The sequence below is a fragment of the Papio anubis genome, chromosome 2 (assembly GCF_008728515.1).
Source record: "Papio anubis isolate 15944 chromosome 2, Panubis1.0, whole genome shotgun sequence".
NCBI classification, from domain to species: domain Eukaryota; kingdom Metazoa; phylum Chordata; class Mammalia; order Primates; family Cercopithecidae; genus Papio; species Papio anubis.
This window is the reverse complement of record NC_044977.1, coordinates 163,798,892-163,817,923: the sequence shown is the minus strand read 5'-3', so window position 1 is coordinate 163,817,923 and position 19,032 is coordinate 163,798,892. Positions and strand designations below refer to the sequence as shown.

Genomic DNA, 19,032 nt, shown 5'->3' with positions numbered 1-19,032 from the left:
ATATACGTGGATTTAGAAATGTGTGTATCATACATATCTGTGTCTTTTCTCTTCTGGTGATGAACAACCACAGATACTATTAGGTATGGCATTTTCTTTTTAAATGTGCTTCAGTAATGCCAATGTGGTCTTCTTTTGAAAAACAAAAAATAAAAAGCTTCCTTCTCCAGTATTGAATAAGATCTATATTAACTGTCATAATCTACTCAGCCCCCATTATTAACATATATTTGGGGAATGCTAGCTGTGTCATCCAAGTGATCTTTCCTTGGAAGATACACAGATGTGTGCACAGACACACATGCACATGTGAAATTTTCTTATGACATCAAAATAACTTTTTAGGACTTGTTTTTGAAAAGAGACATTAATGTAGACTTTTATAATAATACTAGGCATTGATTTCTTATGTGCAGATACGGAGCTCATATCTTTTACATGGATTGTTTGTTGATCTTCACAGTGATATGTACTGTTCATTTTTGAGTTGAAGAAATAGAGACTTAGAGATGTTAAGTAGCTTGCTCATTGCCACACAGCTGAAAGTGGTGGGGCTGGCATTAGGACTCATTTACTCTGACTCAAGGTCCTTTCTTTGTGGCCCATTACAGCTTTGTATGCATATATAGTACACCGTGGTTTTTAACCAAAGTTGTTTTACTTTTTTTAGAGAATACTGGTATTTTCCTCTAAATATTTAACTTGCAAAGTATATTCATTTTGTATAACATTTAGTCATCTTTCTTAAACAGCAGACGAGTACTTGAGCCTCTTGAATTTTCTGATTTAATTCTTCTTGTAATACTGTATTGTTGAGGAAAAATTACATACAGAAGAAGAATTTGTGCTTTGGGGATACTGTTTGCCTGATGGATGTGCAACACTCATATCAGGTCTTTTGATTCTTAAACCCGAGGCATTTCCAGGGCTCTATTAGGTAAAATTTAATTTCCTTAAAAAATAAATGTTCTTATCAGGGTCACACATGTACATATTGTTAAAAGAATGATTAAGTGCTTGATGCCTGAGCTTTTATAGGAATGACCACAAACACTATTAATCCCAAATATAGTCTTCAATACACAGTTAAGCATTTTAACATGTGCATAAAAAGGACAAGAAAGCAATCAATTGTAATTTTAAACTTTTAGATGTAATTATTTAAAATATTCTGGGGAGCCTTAAAAAGTAAGGAAAGATGTTGTGAATTAGTATGAGACTAAGAGGAGAAGATCTTTCCAACCTGTTTTCTACTTGAAGACATAGGGAAGCCTCTGTCCTGGGTCTTAAATATTGAGAGCACATCAGAGAACAAATGAATTACATGGCAACAGAGTTTGGGTGATACTGGTATGAGTGCCATAAGTAACTGCATCTATATGACCGCTAGGGTACTGTGTGAATCACTAAAAGTTTTTCAGTTAGAAAGATTTTTCAAGTAAATAATGTTACAACATAAAATCCTAGGAACACGATTTATTAATAGGAAATATTTTAGTAACTATGTTAATGATGTGATTTACCTTATAATCCAGGAGAGTTTTGAGAATGAAAGAGTATACTGTAATATGTAAGGACCACAGGTATGAATTGGGACTTTCCTGGTCAAATGGGGACATATGGTAGTACCTGAACTTCTACTGAGTAATTTCTAATAGTCTTGTAAAGTGTGTGTTTAACAGGAGTCTTAATTCATGTGTAATATCTTTAAGAATGTTTTCTTTTATGATTAAACTAACTTCTCTTGTGGCCAGTATTTATGTTAGCCAATGTAGGCATTTTGTAATTGACTTTAGTAAAGGATAACTCTGATGTTTTATGACTTTTGGAACCTGTTTTCAAGGTGACAGTTAAAGATGATTACTTTTGGGAGCAGAACAATAAGTATGGCAAAGTTGATCATACTTTAGTGGATAGTTCTAAAGTTTTTCTTCATGTAAAGCATTATAAGTTTTTTCAAAAATTATTTTTTATTTTATTTTATTTTATTTTATTTTTCTAGAGATGGGGTCTTGAACTCCTGGGCTCAAGTGATCCTCCTGTCTTGACCTCCCAAAATGCTGGAATTGCAGGAGTGAGCCACCATGCCTGGCCTGTTAAAGACATTTTTGTGCTTCCTTTGCCTTGTAAATCTTCTAATTGAGCAGTTCCCAACCTTTTTGGCACCAGGATTAGTTTCGTGGAAGACAATTTTTACATGGACGGGTGGTGGGGGGTAGGGTAGGGATGGTTTCGGGAAGAAACTGTTCCACCTCAGATCATCAAGCATTAGTTAGATTCTCATAAGGTGCGGGTAACCTAGTTTTCTTGCATGCACAGTTCACAATAGGGTTTGCATTCCTATGAGAATCTAATGCTGCTGCTGATTTGACAGGAGGCGAAGCTCAGGTAAGTAATGCGACTGATGAGGAGCAGCCTAAATACAGAGGAAGCTTTGCTATCTGGTCTGCTGCTCGCTTCTTGCTGTGTGGCCTGGCTTCTAACAGGCCGCCTACCTGTACCAATCCATGGCCTGGGGGTTGGAGACCCCTGTTCTGATTTATAGTATGTTTGACATTTTGTGAAATCTAATCCTGTTTGTTATACCTTTAGAATTTATAATTTCATGTTGGATGATACATTGGTCTTTTCTTTCTTTAAAAGCATGTTACATGTCACATATATTGATAAAGTTGGTAGTTTTGCCAAAACATTTCTGGAAACAACTGTTTTTCTTTGGTGAAATTTTGTGTGGGAAAATAGAAATCTCTAGATAAGAGTAACTTAATTTTTTTTTTTTGTATAGTTTTCTTTTTAATTTCCTCCTGATACATATTTATCTGACATGGCAAATTACATTATTAAAGTCATAGTTACATTGTACAATTTTAATTTTTAGTTGTGTTTAGAACACATATGACTTGTTAAGTTGAACCAGGTAACCGGAGTGGCATATTTGTACTTGAATGTGCATTACACAACTGGAAAAATTCTTGTGCAATAAATCTTATTCATATGTATAATATGAGAACTTTTTCTTTGTTCAGAAATGCCTATTATGCCTAACAAAAAAGGAAAGAACTATCCATATATTCTCCCTCAAGTTAGTTGCAATATGAAGCACTTCCTGAAATACTTCACTGTAGTTCTAAGAGTAATACTTTGTCTTGTGTGTGGGCTCTGAGAGTAGCTTCTTTATAATTATGACAAGTAAAAGTACAGCCAAAGGTCACGGTAAACACAAGATTTCTTTCATACCTCATCCATTTTGTGGACAGCATATTCAGTAGTTTGGGTCCTGGCACTGATGTTTTAGTAGAGCAATCAAGGTTGTTCTCATGGAAGTGTTTCAGATCTCTTTCTGCCTACCTCTCATGTGGTTGCAAAATTTGGCGTGAATATATATTTGAATTCTGGACTAATTAAATAGATCCTTATTAAATTTAGAGTTTGCAAACAAAAAAGGGGACCCTGTTATACTTCAAGGATTTCTTAGGCCGTTACATAATAGTGATATATAGAAGCCTTTAATAATACTAAATACTATAGTAACTTGATACAGTGTCTCAGTATTGACCATCTTAGTACTGATGTTGTTCATAGAAACAGTAAAAACCAAACAACATAGTAATAACAACAAAAACAACATCACACAAATTATATAAATGACATGCCTGTAGATGTACAATCTATTGATTAGATCCTATATTTGACTTTAATTTGGCTATCTAAATAAAAGAGTGTTAAAAAGGTCATATATAGGAAAGCCTTTTATTAAAAAATGAATAGCCAGGCGCTGTAGCTCATGTCTGTAGTTCCCAGCACTCTAGGAGGCTGAGGCAGGAGGATTACTTGCGCCCAAGAGTTTGACAGCAACCTGAGGAACATAGGGAGATCCTATCTCTACAAATATAAAAATAAAAAAAATCAGCCAGATGTGGTGGATTGTACCTGTGGTTCCATGCTGAGGAGGGAGGATTGCTTGAGCCTAGGAGATTGAGGCTGCAATGAGCCGTGATCACCCCACTGCACTCTAGCCTGGATGACATAGCAAGACCCTGTCTTTAAAAAAAAAAAGAAAAAAAAAAAAAAAGAATATGCATATGTTCTAGAGTGATTGTATCAGATCTCTTTAAGTCATTCTCAGTACACAGTACCAAAAAATGCATCTAAATAAAGAACATTTAGATGAGGATAAAATTGATGAATTAAAACTTTTAATGTAACTGATAAGTGTTTCCTTTGTACTTTTTTCTATTGTTTCCACACCCTAGCATGCTTTTTCTTACTGTAAGACTTCTAGAATAACAGTTTTCAAAAAAGGTTGGTGCTGCTCCATAAGGGAGTTTCACAAATTGGTGTGGGGTTTTCACTCGTCACGATTGTGAGAGTGTTTTTGGCATTTAATGGATGGGGACCAGGTATGCTAGGTATTCTGCAATGCAAGGGCCAACCAGTCTCAGACTACAGATTGTCCCAAGTATCACACAACTTTTGAATGTCTACTTGACTAAACTCTATTCAAAGATAAATCAGTAATACTTCACTATATAAAAATATTGATAAGTTTTTATAAAATGAAGAATCTGATAATTTAGGAGAAATTTGTGGGGAGGGGAAGCTTAAGTAAAATAAATAGTCTAAATATTATTGTATAATGTACTTCACATATTCTTTCCACTTCCTAATTTATAGCATTACTAAGTAGATATTTAGTTGAATAGTTTTCAGTTCAGTAATACAGTTACTGAGAGCTGAATAATTGCAAATATACAGCAGGATTTTAAGACTTTTTTTTTTATCTTGAGGTGGAGTCTTGCTTGGTCGCCCAGGCTGGAGTGCAGTGGTGTGATCTCGGCTCACTGCAAGCTCCACCTCCTGGGTTCACGCCATTCTCCTGCCTCAGCCTCTCGAGTAGCTGGGACTACAGGCGCCCGCCACCACACCCGGCTAATTTTTGTATTTTTAGTAGAGATGGGGTTTCACCGCGTTTGCCAGGATGGTCTCCATCTCCTGACCTCGTGATCTGCCTGCCTTGGCTTCCCAAAGTGCTGGGATTACAGGCATGAGCCACCACGCCCGGCCTAAGACTTCTTTTAACGACAAAGTTAATTTAAAATTTGTGCATCTCATTAAATTTTATCAATAAACACGGATTTTAAAAAAAATGTTTCATGATTGTCATTTTAAATATTGAAGTTTCATTTTTTAGAATAATGATAATAAATGCGTTGTTAAAATTGCGTATTAAAATTACTTTTGTGTTGCCCGGTCTTCAGTATTATTCTGGTCCTGTTTCCAATAATCTATTATAAAACATCTCTAACTTCTTGCATTACATTTCTTTACCTGTTCCATTTACCTTCTGTTTTAAGACGGAATGGTCTCTGTTGCATTATAGAGACTTCATGTATGTATAACTTGACAGTGTGGCAGGAATTCTGGGATAGATAGTCATACTGTCCCACATTTTAGCCATCTCCTCAGAGATTGGATAGCTTTACTGTGTTCATATCCATGGATCCCAACTCTTTTTTTTTTTTTTTTTTCTGTAACTTTTTCATTATATAGAAATAGGCCCTAGGAAAGGTTGAAATGACTCTATTTTACTCTCAGACTTGATTAATGGTTTGGGTATAGAATTCTAGATTGTAGATAATTTTATTTTAGATATTGAAGGCTTTGTTTTACAACATTCAGTGTTACTACTGAGAAATCCATTGCCACTTTTTTCCCCCTACTTTTTTTTTTTCTGGCTATATTTGGCCTATTCTTAATATTCTAGAAGGCTTTAGGATCGTTTCTTTATCTCTGAAATTCTATGATAATATGTCTTAGAATGGATTTTATTCATTATTTGTAATGAATCTTCAGAGGACCCTTTTAAGAGCAAATGTCTTTCAGTTTGGGGATGTTATCTTGAATTATTTTGTTTCCCTGTTTTTGGTTTTTTATCCCTCTTTTTCCCTCAGTTCTCTTAGTTGGAGATTCAGCACCGGTGTAGAAGTGGGATGTGTGAGGTTGAGTCATTGCCTGATTGTAGGCAGAGTGATTTGCTTCTTCTTGGTGTCTTTTCTGATATGTTCTGTTATGAGTAACTTCTTTTGATAAGTTATTCATCTGTTTTCCAAAAATTTGTGATCTTGCTTCTGTTTTTCTCTCCACTTCCACTTTTTTGTGCTTGTGAAATGCACCTTAAAAAATTATTTACTGCCATTTTAGTAGGGTTTTGGGTGGGAGAAGAAGTAATTTCATGTGGTTAATCTGTGTTTAGTGAAGCAGTTGTTTTGTGTACTCATTTTGCAAGATGCAGCTCTTGAAAACTTTCTGTGATTCTTTAGTAATCTTACCTCACCTCCTACATACCTTATTAGAGCACTTATTATGCCACATTATAATTACTAGTTTATTGCTTATAATAAGAACAGGAATTGTCTTATTTTTATCAATGTTTTTGTGGAAAGCATATTTCTTAAATGAATGAAAACATAAACAAAATGCAGAAATGAGGTAGATAATAGATAACAACAGTACAATTTAGTGAGAAGGATTGAAATTATTTCTTATTTTAATCCTATTTCAATTAGTGTTTGATAGATTTTTAAAAACTTAATGGAGATTTATTTCTTTTAGTAAAATATTAATACTGTTGTCATCCTGAAGTAATCAAAAAATGTCTTTATATTAAAGCTAAATGACAAAGTAGTCATGAGAGTTTCATTGCAATGGAGAATCTTTCTTGATGCATTTAATTAGGAATTAACCTACAAGATATTGAAAAAAAATAGAATGAGTAGTGGATAGTTTTACATATTAAGGAGAGTACAACAGTATCATATAGTAAAGGGCAAAGAAGACAGAAAAAGTCTTATCTTCTTCTGTTAGCATATCATTTCAATCATTCCAAATAGTAAAATAATAAATTCTAAGGAGACATCTTTTTGTTCTGTGAAAACATGTCATATCCACAGACAAAAGGAAAACGTCTGAATTAAGCACAAGGTTTGTTTAAAAAAATCTTTGTCACTCTCTTGATGAAATGTCACCATCATAATTACCTATTGTCTCCTTTTGGAAGTTTTCCTTTGATCATAATGTTTTGTTTAGTTTTATTGATTTTTAACTTTAAAGGTAGGAAATATAATTGGTTTAATTTAAACTGTTTAACTCATGACTTCCGCTTTCATATAAGTTAAAATAAATGAATCAGCAAATAGGTATTGAGTACATACAGGACCCTGGTTGGTACGCAGTGAAGTTGAAGAGATACTCACTTTAGAAAGGTGGCTTTTCTTAAGAAGCTGTATGCATGTAAAGAGTGACAGGTGTAAGGATTAGCAGGATAGAAAATATCTTGAAATTGTATATGATCAGTTACCAATGAATGGCCCAAATGGATTTCTGCTAATTCAGCTATCTTTAGTTGAATGTTCACACATTCCTAAGTCGTATCTTAGGCATGATGTATATAAAGACAGAAAGAATTGATACTTGATACGGTTACTTAACAGTGTTCTGAATTTTATTTTTGATAATCTGTTTTTTTAAGCCATAGTCTGAGTTATCTGTAGGGCCTGTTCATTTTTATGCTTGCGTTTGCTTACTTGTTAGAAACGTTCTTAAAATTGCACAGAATTACTTTGGGGATATTCATTTTTTACTTTTTGATTCCTATACATACTATATAATCTTTTCATCAAACCATTCAAATTTTAAAAATCAGAGATTTTACACCAAAAACATGTAGATAGTAAGTTTTTGCTGTATACTAGTATTTTGCTTCATAAAACATAGTCGGCATCTTTATTCTATGTTCACGTATTTTTACTTAAGTTCAGCATTCATACATTTTCAAGAGTAGTTTCAGGATAAAATTAAATATATACTATGTTTTTTCACTCAGATGAACTCATTTTCCCCATCTTATGAACAACTACTTCTTTAGAGTTTATTAAAATGTTTTCTTGAGTGTACCACTTAGACTGTCTCTGTCACTTTATCTCCCCTACTTCCATCTTTTATTGATTACTTTCTATGTTATATTGAATCTAGTGTACACAAACAAAGTTTATGAAAAGCTCAAACCCAGTGCAGGAAGGTCCTAGAAAAAAAAGTATAATTATGTTATTGTATAAACTTTAAAAATGTTGTTTAGGAAGCTAAAACTGCTTAACAGATGTGATTGCTTCATTGTTTCAAATTTATGCCAATCAGAGTTGATAGGATTTGATCACACTCTAGTAGATTTATGAAATAAATTACAATATTGCATGACATACTTCAGATAGAAAAACATCAATATAAGTTGGATATGATTTCTTGTTTAAGATAACAAGCTAGTAATTTTTTGAAATCAGATGGTTACTTTGAGAGAATATCAGTTTTTATGGAAAATAACAATATCTCTCATATTTTCTTCATGGTGACAAAAAGTATATTAAACTTTCGTTTACATGTACAAATTTAATTGTAAATGAGAGGCATTTTGTTTCTGTTTCGCAATAGATGACCGGTCAGATTTTCAAAGGCATATAAAGAAATGGAGTTGGACTTAAAAGAAATTTGGCTGCAGAAAAGGTTAACACAAGATGAAAAATCTTACACTGGTGGTACTGAATTTCTTTAAAGTAAGATTTCAGTTGATATGTCCAAAGTCTTACTAGGATTTTGTTTTTTTTTCAAATACAAAGAAGTTTAATACCTCACATGACAAAGAAAATGGAAAAGAACTTACTCACTAATGAAGTGACAGGTTTCCTTAGGGAAGTCAGAGCCAAAGAATTGGGAGTCAGGCTCTCAAGCCTGTTTGTTCGCATAGCAAATGACAGAACTATTTATTTAAAAGCCCCTTGATGAGAATATCTTTAACTTTATTCAGGAGGTCTACAAGGTAGAGTCCTTCAGTTCATTTTTGAAATAAAAGCATGAGATCTCCTGAGGACTTGCCTTGAAATTGTTATTAAATCAAGTAACTTGTGAAAAGAGGGTAGAATTTTTAGTTTCTTAGATTTAAATTAAAAGTTTTTAGAGTATGAAGACTGGCCAAACCAGTGATTTTAAAGAAGATAGGCCCTCACGTTTCAGGTAAGAATACTGTAAAACCTTTTAAATTTTTTTCGGAAGAGAATTATTCATTTGGTGGCTTAGATTTTAAAATTTTAGAAAGTATAGGCTAGGTGCAGTAGCTCATGCTTGTAATCCAAGCACTTTAGGAGGCTGAGGCAGGCAGATTGCTTGAGCCACGGAATCGAGACCAGGCTGGGCAATATGGCGAAACCCCCACTCTGCAAAAAAAAAAAAAAAACAAAAAAACAAACATTATCTGGGCGTGGTCCACATGCCTGTAGTCTCAGGTACTCAGGAGGCTGAGGTGGGAGGTTCAACTGAGCCTGGGTGAGGCTGCAGTGAGCCGCGATCACACCACTGCACTCCAGCCTGAGTGACAGGTGAGACCCTGTCTCAAAAAAAAAAAAAAAAAAAGAAAAGAAAGTACAGAAAATAAGTAGAACAGGCAAACATGTATTTACCATGCAGAATTAGTATGCCACCACATGTATTTTTAAAAGATACTTTTAAAGTCTTTCCCTTCCCAGAGATAACTGCCTTACTGAAATTGGTTTATATATTTCCTGTTTTTGTATTATCGCTACATTTATGTCTCCATTAACATTAAATGTTCTTAAAGATTACTTAACCGAAATATTCTATTATTTGTTGTTATTCTATTATTTACATTTTTTCCCCCTTCTTCTCCATCATTATTCCTGAACTGTTATTTGCTGTGAGTTTTACATCTGGTTGATTCATTTTAACTGTTGTGTAATATTTCATGATAGAACAGCATCAGAACCACAATTTGTATACCTGTTTCTCTTTTGACAGACATTAAGGGCCAGGATACTTTGCATAGACTTCTTCTACAGATATTCATGGAACTCTGTAGGGCTCAGTGTTTTCAGCACATGGACAAGCTGCCATCAATTCTTATAGCATTGTATCCAGGTTCTGGCACTAGGCAGTATCCTTAGGCAATTTGATACCACTAGAGTGGTATATTGCTTTCTTTTTTCTTACTGAATTTCCTGTCTTTACAAGCTGATCCACTGTTTCCGTTCCTGGCAAAGAAGCTTGCAGACAACACTGTCATGCTTTTCTTTTTAAACAAATGTTCTCTGAATCCTCCCTACCTCCTAGTACAAAAAAATATAAAAATCTCTATATTTTTTGCATCTGTTTGAAAAAGATGCCTTTAAAAAATAGATGTTTTCTAGTTTTTATATTTTTGCTTTATTGTAACCTGCGGGAGGCTAGGACCTGTGCTATTTGAAGTTTATTTTGCCACAGCAACGTGTGTGCTGGATCTGTGCATAAATAAGACATGGTTTTGCTTACTATGAACAATATGATTTTGTGCCCAGGTATATAATTCTTTCAGTTAGCAGTGAACTCTTGAGTGTTGAAAAAAATACATTCTTATTTTGTGAACATTTTGGAATGTTTTTAGTCATTTAAAAATTGTATAATATAAATTGCATTCTTTAGATTCAAATTTATATTATCATTTTCACTAGTTTAGCTAATTTAATTTTAAGGCATTTTATATTTTGGAAAAAATCACGTATTAGGTAGAAGTCATATATTTAAACATCTATTACACACTTAAGATTTGGGTTGTAGTGCACTCTCAAATCATTAAAGAGAAAGCTGTCAGTTTATGAAATTCTTTGTATGCCCAACAGCTTGAAGCTGGCTTGTAGAATGACGAATATTAAACTATCAGTTTTATTAACTCTTTCACTTAAAGTATTTCTTCTTGAAATAAAAAAGAAACTTAAGTGAATTGCTAGGTCTGGATCATTTATTGAATGTCAGTAGTTTCAGAAAGCTGAAAAATGTTTATGCTGTGTAATAAACAGATGCTGCTCTAACAGTACAATACGTTATGTACCAAAAATGATCTCTGTTTTAATCAGAGATGCTGATTTAATGAGACAAGACTAGCTTACATCAAAAATGGATTTAGGATGTAATTTTTGGTTTTTGTATGTTTTTTCTACATAATTAATAGACATACCTTTTAACATCATTATCAGATTTGGGGAAGAATGTTTATTTCTTTGATTTTCACATCTATTTTTGAATTCACAGGAGTTTGTAATTGTCCTGTAAACCCATTCAAAATAGCTATTAAAATGCCTTAAAGAAGATGCCTTGTTTTGTACTTTATTAAGTCTACTTTGCATGAAATTCATATAGGTCTTAACTTTTCTACCTTTTTTGGATTAAGGATACTGAATATTTTCTATAATTCGTGGGACAGTTTGGGGGAGGCAGTCAGTCAGTCAATTGACTATTGTGAGATGATGATGCTTGAGGTTTAAAATCTCTGTCATGCAGTGTGCTTAGGTTGCCTTTTTGGTTTGCTGTCCAGAGTCACTGGAGTCTTTTCATCTATGAGAGAAGCACTTTGCTAGGCTCTGCTTTCTTGTTCACTTAACTTATTCCATGAGCACCCTCAAACTTGACTGCAGTTGCTGACTTTGAGTCCTTCTTCTGCATCTGTATTGTACATCTTTGATTAACATGTTTGCCTTTACATATGGTCAGGTAATTTTATATTTGGAAAAATATTCCTATTGTGTGTTTTATTCCACTGAACCTAGCAGAGTTAAATGTAGTTTGAATGCATTGGGAAGAATTAATGATTGGAAGATACAGAGTTGGTAAATTATTTATTCTGGCCCTGAGGAAGCTGAAAAGCTGAGTGAAAGACTAATAAATCATTTGTGGTAGTGCTGGTTGTCACTTCCAATTATTTTAGACGTTTTTGTGATAAACTGCAGCACCTGCTAGATATCTGCACACCCTCCCTTGATGCTAGTGGTGCAGCTTGTTTAGTCGATTATCAAAGGCAAGTTTGTGTAAAGTTTATTTAGGTTGGAAAGGAAATTACTCTTTTTGAGTCAATTTTGTTGCTTTTCCTCATTGTTTTGAATGCTATGAAAGAATTTCCCTGACATGGCCAAGAATCTGGAATATGCCTACTACTTTAGCCAGGAAAGACTGTCTTTATCTTTTATTAAATACTTGAAGAATTGAGCTTCTTTCAGACTAATTGAAAACTACATCAACTGAGATGATTAGTATGCTAAAGATCGAATCATCTTTTTGGCACCAATTGATAGAGAACCACTGTTGCTGCTTGACCAGGCTGCTTTTCTTCATTCTTTGTTTTTAAAGGCTGAGATTTTGTAACTACTAGCCTAAAAGGTAGTGAGATCCTCTTTTCCACTGTTCCTAAACTCTGCTGCTGAGATTCTTGAAGAGGCAGAGAAGAATTGGAAACAAAGCACAGCCTAGACTGGTCTGGTTCTAGCAATCTTGAAACAGGACTACTCTAAAACTCCTTTGAAAATAAATCCTACACGCCTGTAATCCTAGCACTTTGGGAGGCTGAGATGGGCGGATCACCTGAGGTTAGGAGTCCAAGACCAGCCTGGCCAACATAGTCAAAACCTGTCTCTACTAAAAATACAAAAAAATTAGCTGAGCATGGTGGCCTGCGCCTGTAATCCCAGCTACTTGGGAGGCTGAGGCAGGAGAATCTCTTGAACCCAGGAGGCGAAGGTTGCGGTGAGGCGAGATCACACCATTGCACTCCAGCCTGGGCAACAAGAGCAAAACTCTGTCTCAAACAAACAAAAAACATGGGACAGTCGAGAGGACTCTTAAAGATATATACCTTGAATAATCTTGATAAGTGGTCTTGTATTCATTTAGTTGCATTTTTACTCACTGACATGCTTCTCCTCATCAAACATTTATTAAAGCTTATATGTGCCAGCCCCCTGAAACAACAGTTACTACTATAATAACAACTCTTTTTGGAGGTTAGTATGTGCCATGTACTATTCTTAGCTTTTTTGTATGTATTAACATATTTTAATATGACAACCTTATAAGATATTTATTATTCCTATCCTTATTTTACCAAGGAGCCCTATGGAGTGATAAGGCAATAGTGATTTAGTTTTTTTCTTTAGGGTCTACAGAAAGTGGGAAACATTCATGGTAAATCTTAGTTAATTAGGTTTAGGAATTTCAATCCAAGTAGTATAATAATAACTATCATTTATTGAAGATTTAATTTTGTATTTTGTACTATATATATTATTTCACTTTTAACCCCTGAATAATAAATGATTATTATCTTCTTTGTCGTTGTATTAGTCCATTCTTATGCTGCTATAAAGAACTGCCTGAGACTGGGTAATTTATAAAAGAAAGAGGTTTAATTTATTCCTAGTTCCACAGGGCTGGGAAAGCCTCAGGAAACTTACGAGGAAGGGGAAGCAAACTTGTCCTTCACATGGCGGCAGGAAGGAGAAATGCTGAGCAAAATTGGGAAACGCCCTTTTAAAAATAATCAGATCTCATGAGAACTCACTCACTGTCACAAGAACAGTATGAGGGTAACCACCTCCATGATTAAATTACCTCCCACTGGGTCTCTCCCATGACACGTGGGGATTATGGGAACTACAGAATTCAAGGTGAGATTTGGGTGGGGACACAGAACCAAACCATATTAGTCATGATGGTGAAATTAAATCTTAAAGAGGTTAAACTACTTGCCCTGGGTTGTGCAGCTTGGAGGTGGAGGAACTGGGGTTCGAGTCAGAATCTGACTGCCTCCACACTCTATTTAGGGATTATAAACCCTACTTCCTGTGGAACTTGGTAAGCCACAGAAAGTGGGGAGGAAAGTTGTCTAGTGAGCAGCTGGGGAGCATTGACAGCAGTGGGACCAGAACTATGAATCTAGTGATTTTTTTTTTTTTTGAGGTAAGTTAAAAATCTAAATTTTTATGTGAAATATCAAGTTTTAAAAATCTTGGCAGTTTATTCAGAATGAACTGTTTGCTCACTGGAAGTGGCCTATGGATGTCAGTTTGAAATCCCAGCATATTGCCTTCCTTCTAGCTTTATCAAATTGAAAACTAGTGATAGTCTATGAAAAAATATTAATAGATTATATTAGTAAAATTCCATCCTTTAGGGAAGTTAACAGACTAAATGAAACATAATTATTTATTACTTTAGTAATTCTGTGTAACTTGTTACATACCTCAAGAGATTTAGTTGAGTTTAATTTCAGGTTATAGGATACTAGTAATTCAGCTGTAAACTATAGCATAGAGTGTAAAATCAAACAGTAAAAAAAAACTAGAATTTTGAAAATCTAAGCAGGTATTAAGTTATGGAAATGTTTATTGAAACACTCTTTTCTTCCCTCCCTGTACCCACCCCCACCATTCCTCTAGTGCTTTTATTTCCTCCTTTCTCAGCTCATACACTTTCTTTTGCTATGCTCTGAATCATGTGGGAGATTCAAGATATGTGTATATATATATGTATATAACGTATATGTGTGTATATATGTGTATACATAAATATAGTTTTTTTTAAGTGAAATGCCTTTATTAGATTACAGGTAGAATTAAATCATATGTAGAATGTTGTTACTTTTAATAGAATATAACACAGTCAAAGATCAAAGTTTTAGTAAATGGGGATCTGTTTGAAATAAAAGTCAGTGGTTGTTTATGGATTTATTAAATGCTTTTATCTTAAAATACAAATTAAATATTCCTGGAGACAGCATGTATCATTTCATAAGTGTTTGAAAAATCAGTCTAATCAGTTGTTAGAGAGTTCTTCCACAAAAAGGTGAAAGACAAAACCTTAACAATTGTTATAAACGTACTATTTTGGAATTATTAAAAATAGTTTTCCTGGCTGGGTGCGATGTTTCATGCTTGTAATCCTAGCACTATGGGAGGCTGAGGCAGGCAGATAGCTTGAGCCCACCAGTTTGAGACCAGCCTGGGCAACATGGTGAAACCCCATCACTGCAAAAAATACAAAAATTAGCCAGGTGCGGTGGTGCATGCTTGTTGTCCCAGCTACTCGGAAGGCTGAGATTGGAGGATCGCTTGAGCCTTGGGGGGTCAAGACTGCAGCCGTGATTGTGCCACTGCACTCCAGTCTGGACTCCGTCTCATTGAAAAAAGAAAAAGAAAAAATTATTTTCTTAGTGGATTTTTAAATCCTACCTTATAACGAAAGTAATTGCATTGAAAATCAATGTTTCTTTCAAAAATAAAGGGCTTAATAAATTATTATTTCTTTTTAGTGGGTCCTTTAGCTTTTTAGAAATGAAATACTTGTTAGTGACTTAATTTTTATAAGTTAGAGGCTTTTGACGAATAGCATTTCATTTGTTCAGTTGTTCAAAGTATGGCTTTAAAAAATTAATAGAAAAATCTTTTACTATGTCTTATTATAAGGATAATATATGTTCATTACAGAAAAATTTTAAAAATTACAAAAAATCAAAAACATGATTCTATTATAAGCAACCAGCAAATCTGTCTGTTTTCTGAGGTTTTTAAAAATTTTTTTACTTTGACTGCTTAGTGTTTTATATTTGTCTTTTCTGTGATAATATTCATAGCTTACTAGGCTTGCTTTTAAAAGATATTATAATATTTGAGAGTTCAAATGCATCTCATTTACAAAGCTTTTCATCCAGCAACTAGAAGTAAATTATTCCTCTTCCTAACTTCCGTGTAGCTGACTGTACCTCTACAATGATTTTTTGTAACAACATATGTACATCTCACACTGTCTTGTATTCATTTTTATATTATTGTAACATTCACTAACTGTTTAGTGAATAAATGAAAAAAAATTCGGACTAATCAGTTTTTAGAGGGTTCTTCCACAGAAAGATGAAAGATCTAATAGTAGTAATTGTTAGTTATAATGTTTCTATTTTGGAATTATTAAAAATAATTTTTCTTAGTGGATTTTCATATCCTACCTTTAATGAAAGTAATTCCACCCAGAATCATCACTTCTTTCTTTTGAGAGAACCATTGGTTCTTAAGTTAGATCTTAACTTCTATATAAGATTGTTAACACAGGTAGGGCTTTTGTGGAAATGTGATTATACTAAGAAATCACTAAAGTTTATGGAGCAACAGTTTTTTCTAGATCTAAACATGTGCTCGGTGTACTACTTAATAAGTAATGGAGATTTACTATGTTCAGATTTGTCAAGTCTAATTTGAAGGGTAAATACTGCTAAGTAAGTATATACAATCTTGCAGTTCTAAAATGTTGCAAAAATTAATGAATTATTTGAGTGCTTATAATAAAATGATGTTTGGGAAATCTGAAGGAGAAAAATTTTAGAAATGGTGATTCTAGTATGTTACTTTATAGATAAAAGGTAATTCAGAATGCTAGATGTGGATGAGTGCTTAGAAGTTATCTTCTGAAATCTTCTTTGTCAGTAGGAAACAGAAGTTTTGGGAGATAAATAATTGGACCAAGGTCATAAGACTGCAGTGTATCTAATGCTAATTACTAATGTGTGCTCAATAAATATTTTTATGACTAAATGAAATGCCTTATGTATAGGGAGTTGCTGAAAAATTTGTCATGTGTAGTTTAGGAAAGTTATTGCAAAAACAGTTGCCATGAATGTTCAAATTAGAAAACAGAATTACTGCATTTCCTAAAAATATTTATACTTTGAAGAGAAGAACTTAGAAGACATAATACTTTTAAAAACATGGCAATGTATAGAAAAATGAAATAGAATGGGTACTATTTAGCTTTGTTTCTAGCATCACTTTGACTGCATAATTGGAAGGTATCTTTGGATAAGCTTTTTGGAAACTTTTCTAGTTGGAAAAGGATTTCAGCTGGAGTGTCTAAAGGGTCACACACACAAAAAAACCCCTCTATATTAAAATAAAATGTGTCCAGGCTTTAAAGAAAAGATCTCAGAGTTTGCAGATGATCCTAAAATTGGAGCTAGGGGAAATAATGAGGAACAATGCAATCAGATTCAAAAAGATTTGGATTGTTTAGGTGATTGGGCCAGCAGATGGCAAATGCAGTTCAGTGTAGACAAATGTAAAATAATTATCTTAGGAACAAAGAACCAATCATACAGCACACTGATCAGGAAAAAATTTGTGAGTTATTGTAGGAAAACCATTGAAACAGTTAACCCGGTGCACAGCTGCAGCAAAAAAGGCAAGCAAGAAACCAAATTAGCAGACGGATAGAATATAAAGCAAGAGGCAATACTTATAGTGTGTTAAGAAACTTGTTAGACCCCATCCAAATTGCTCAGTCTACTGTCGGTTGATAGAACTACTTTAGGAAGAGTACGTTTTTGCCTTGGAAATACACTGAAAATGGTACCAAACAAATCTAATAAAATGATGTTAAAGAGATTTGCACTAATTTTTATCAACTTTCAGTTTGCAAACTTTTATAAAGATATAAGCAAGACACTGAGTAAAAGTAAAGACACTTCAGTTCTACTACAAAGAGTTGGTCTTCCTAGAGGACATTTGTGGTTTTCATTGCCTGGGGCCTTACTAAGCCCCTTTCTAGATTAGGAGACTGCTTCTCACCCCTCAAGATTAAGGAAGCCTAAAGGCTAGCATGAGGCCCTTCTGTAGTTTAAGAGTTGCATCTTGACAGCTGGAAAGACCATGGGCATGAGCACTGAGATGCTTCCTCCTGGCCTGTAACTCTTTTTTTTTTTTCCCCTTTCTTTCTTCTTTTTCTTTTTTTTCCCTTTCTTTCTTCTTCTTCTTCTTTTTTTTTTTTTTTAATATTGCGGGACTTTTCTGTAAAAACCAGAAAGGCTGCTAGACAAATTCTAAAAGAGCCTGTAACCCTTGATGCAGTAACATAAGTTCCAGGCTTCATTCAAGGCTGTGGAGGCAAACATTTTTCTGTGATTTGCCTTCCTTGATTCCTGTCCAAGCTGGATTTTCCAACCTTGTCTCAGTGTTCTGAACTATCTAGTACCTAGCCAATAAATTCCTTTTTGACTTAGATTCACTAGAACATGTATCTGTTGTTTATAATCAAGAGCCTTAACTGGTACAGTCGTAGTGTTCTATTCTTTTATCCTTGTTTCTTGAATTGTTTTCTTTTGTCCTATAATGTGTTCACTTTGTTTGGAGTGGTGTCTTATACTAAATCATTTTTGGGATGAGAAGAAAGCTAAAATGCAAATTGTCCTCTTCATCTCTATCTGCCTCTCTTTTTGTCTGTCCCTCTCTCCCTCCCTATCAGAATGCAAAAGAAGTGAAAAGAATTTGTATCCATACCATTGGCATCTTGTATCCATACCATTGGCATCTTTTGTAAAATTTAACTTTATCTATGCAATTGAATATTCAGTGTTACTGTTGAAAATGGTCTTTGGTATCGAGACCTGTTTTAAGAATGTTTGCATTTTTTAATACATTATATTAGGTATCTCTAAAAATCGTTTTCTGGCTGGGCATGGTGGCTCACGCCTGTGATCCCAGCACTTTGGGAGGCCGAGGTGGGTGGATTACGAGGTCATGAGATTGAGACCATCCTGGCCAATATGGTGAAACCCCATCTCTATTAAAAATACGAAAAAAAATCAGCTGGGCATGGTGGTGTGTGCCTGTAATCCCAGCTACTGAGGAGGCTGAGGCAGGAGAATTGCTTGAACCCGGGAGGCGGTGGTTGCAGTGAGCTGAGATCATGCCATGACACTCCAGCCTGGGCGACAGAGTGAGACTCCGTCTCAGACCAAAAAAAAAAAAGAAGAAGAAGAAAATGATTGTGTTAGAAAATTCACTGTAAAAATGCATTTGTCCATTTATTCTAAATATGTTGGGTTATTATAAGAATGAATCAAATGTATTTTATAAGTTTTTTATATGAAAAATGGGATATTTTTGCATCTATTACTTTTTTTCATTTAATAGTATATTATGAGCAGGAAAGGTAAGCCTATATCATCTCTTTTAATAGTTGTGTAACATTCTATTATTATATAGAAGTCCTATATATTTTTTAACCAGTTCCCATAGATGACTATTTAGGTTATTAGGATTTTCTACTGTTATATATACTACTGCATTCAAACTGCTTTTAATAGTGTTTGCATATATCCCTCATTATTTCCATAGGCTAAAT

General features: G+C 34.1%; 1 protein-coding gene and 1 non-coding gene across 13 annotated transcripts in view; one reads left to right on the top strand and one right to left on the bottom strand.

The window, feature by feature from the left end:
- The window catches only part of TBC1D5 (TBC1 domain family member 5), a 571,565-nt gene that overhangs the window by 51,415 nt on the left and 501,118 nt on the right, over positions 1–19,032 (top strand). The window lies entirely within an intron of this gene.
- Positions 17,687–17,749, bottom strand: LOC116273982. The gene has a single exon (XR_004182467.1). It is a non-coding gene; the product is annotated as a U7 small nuclear RNA (small nuclear RNA).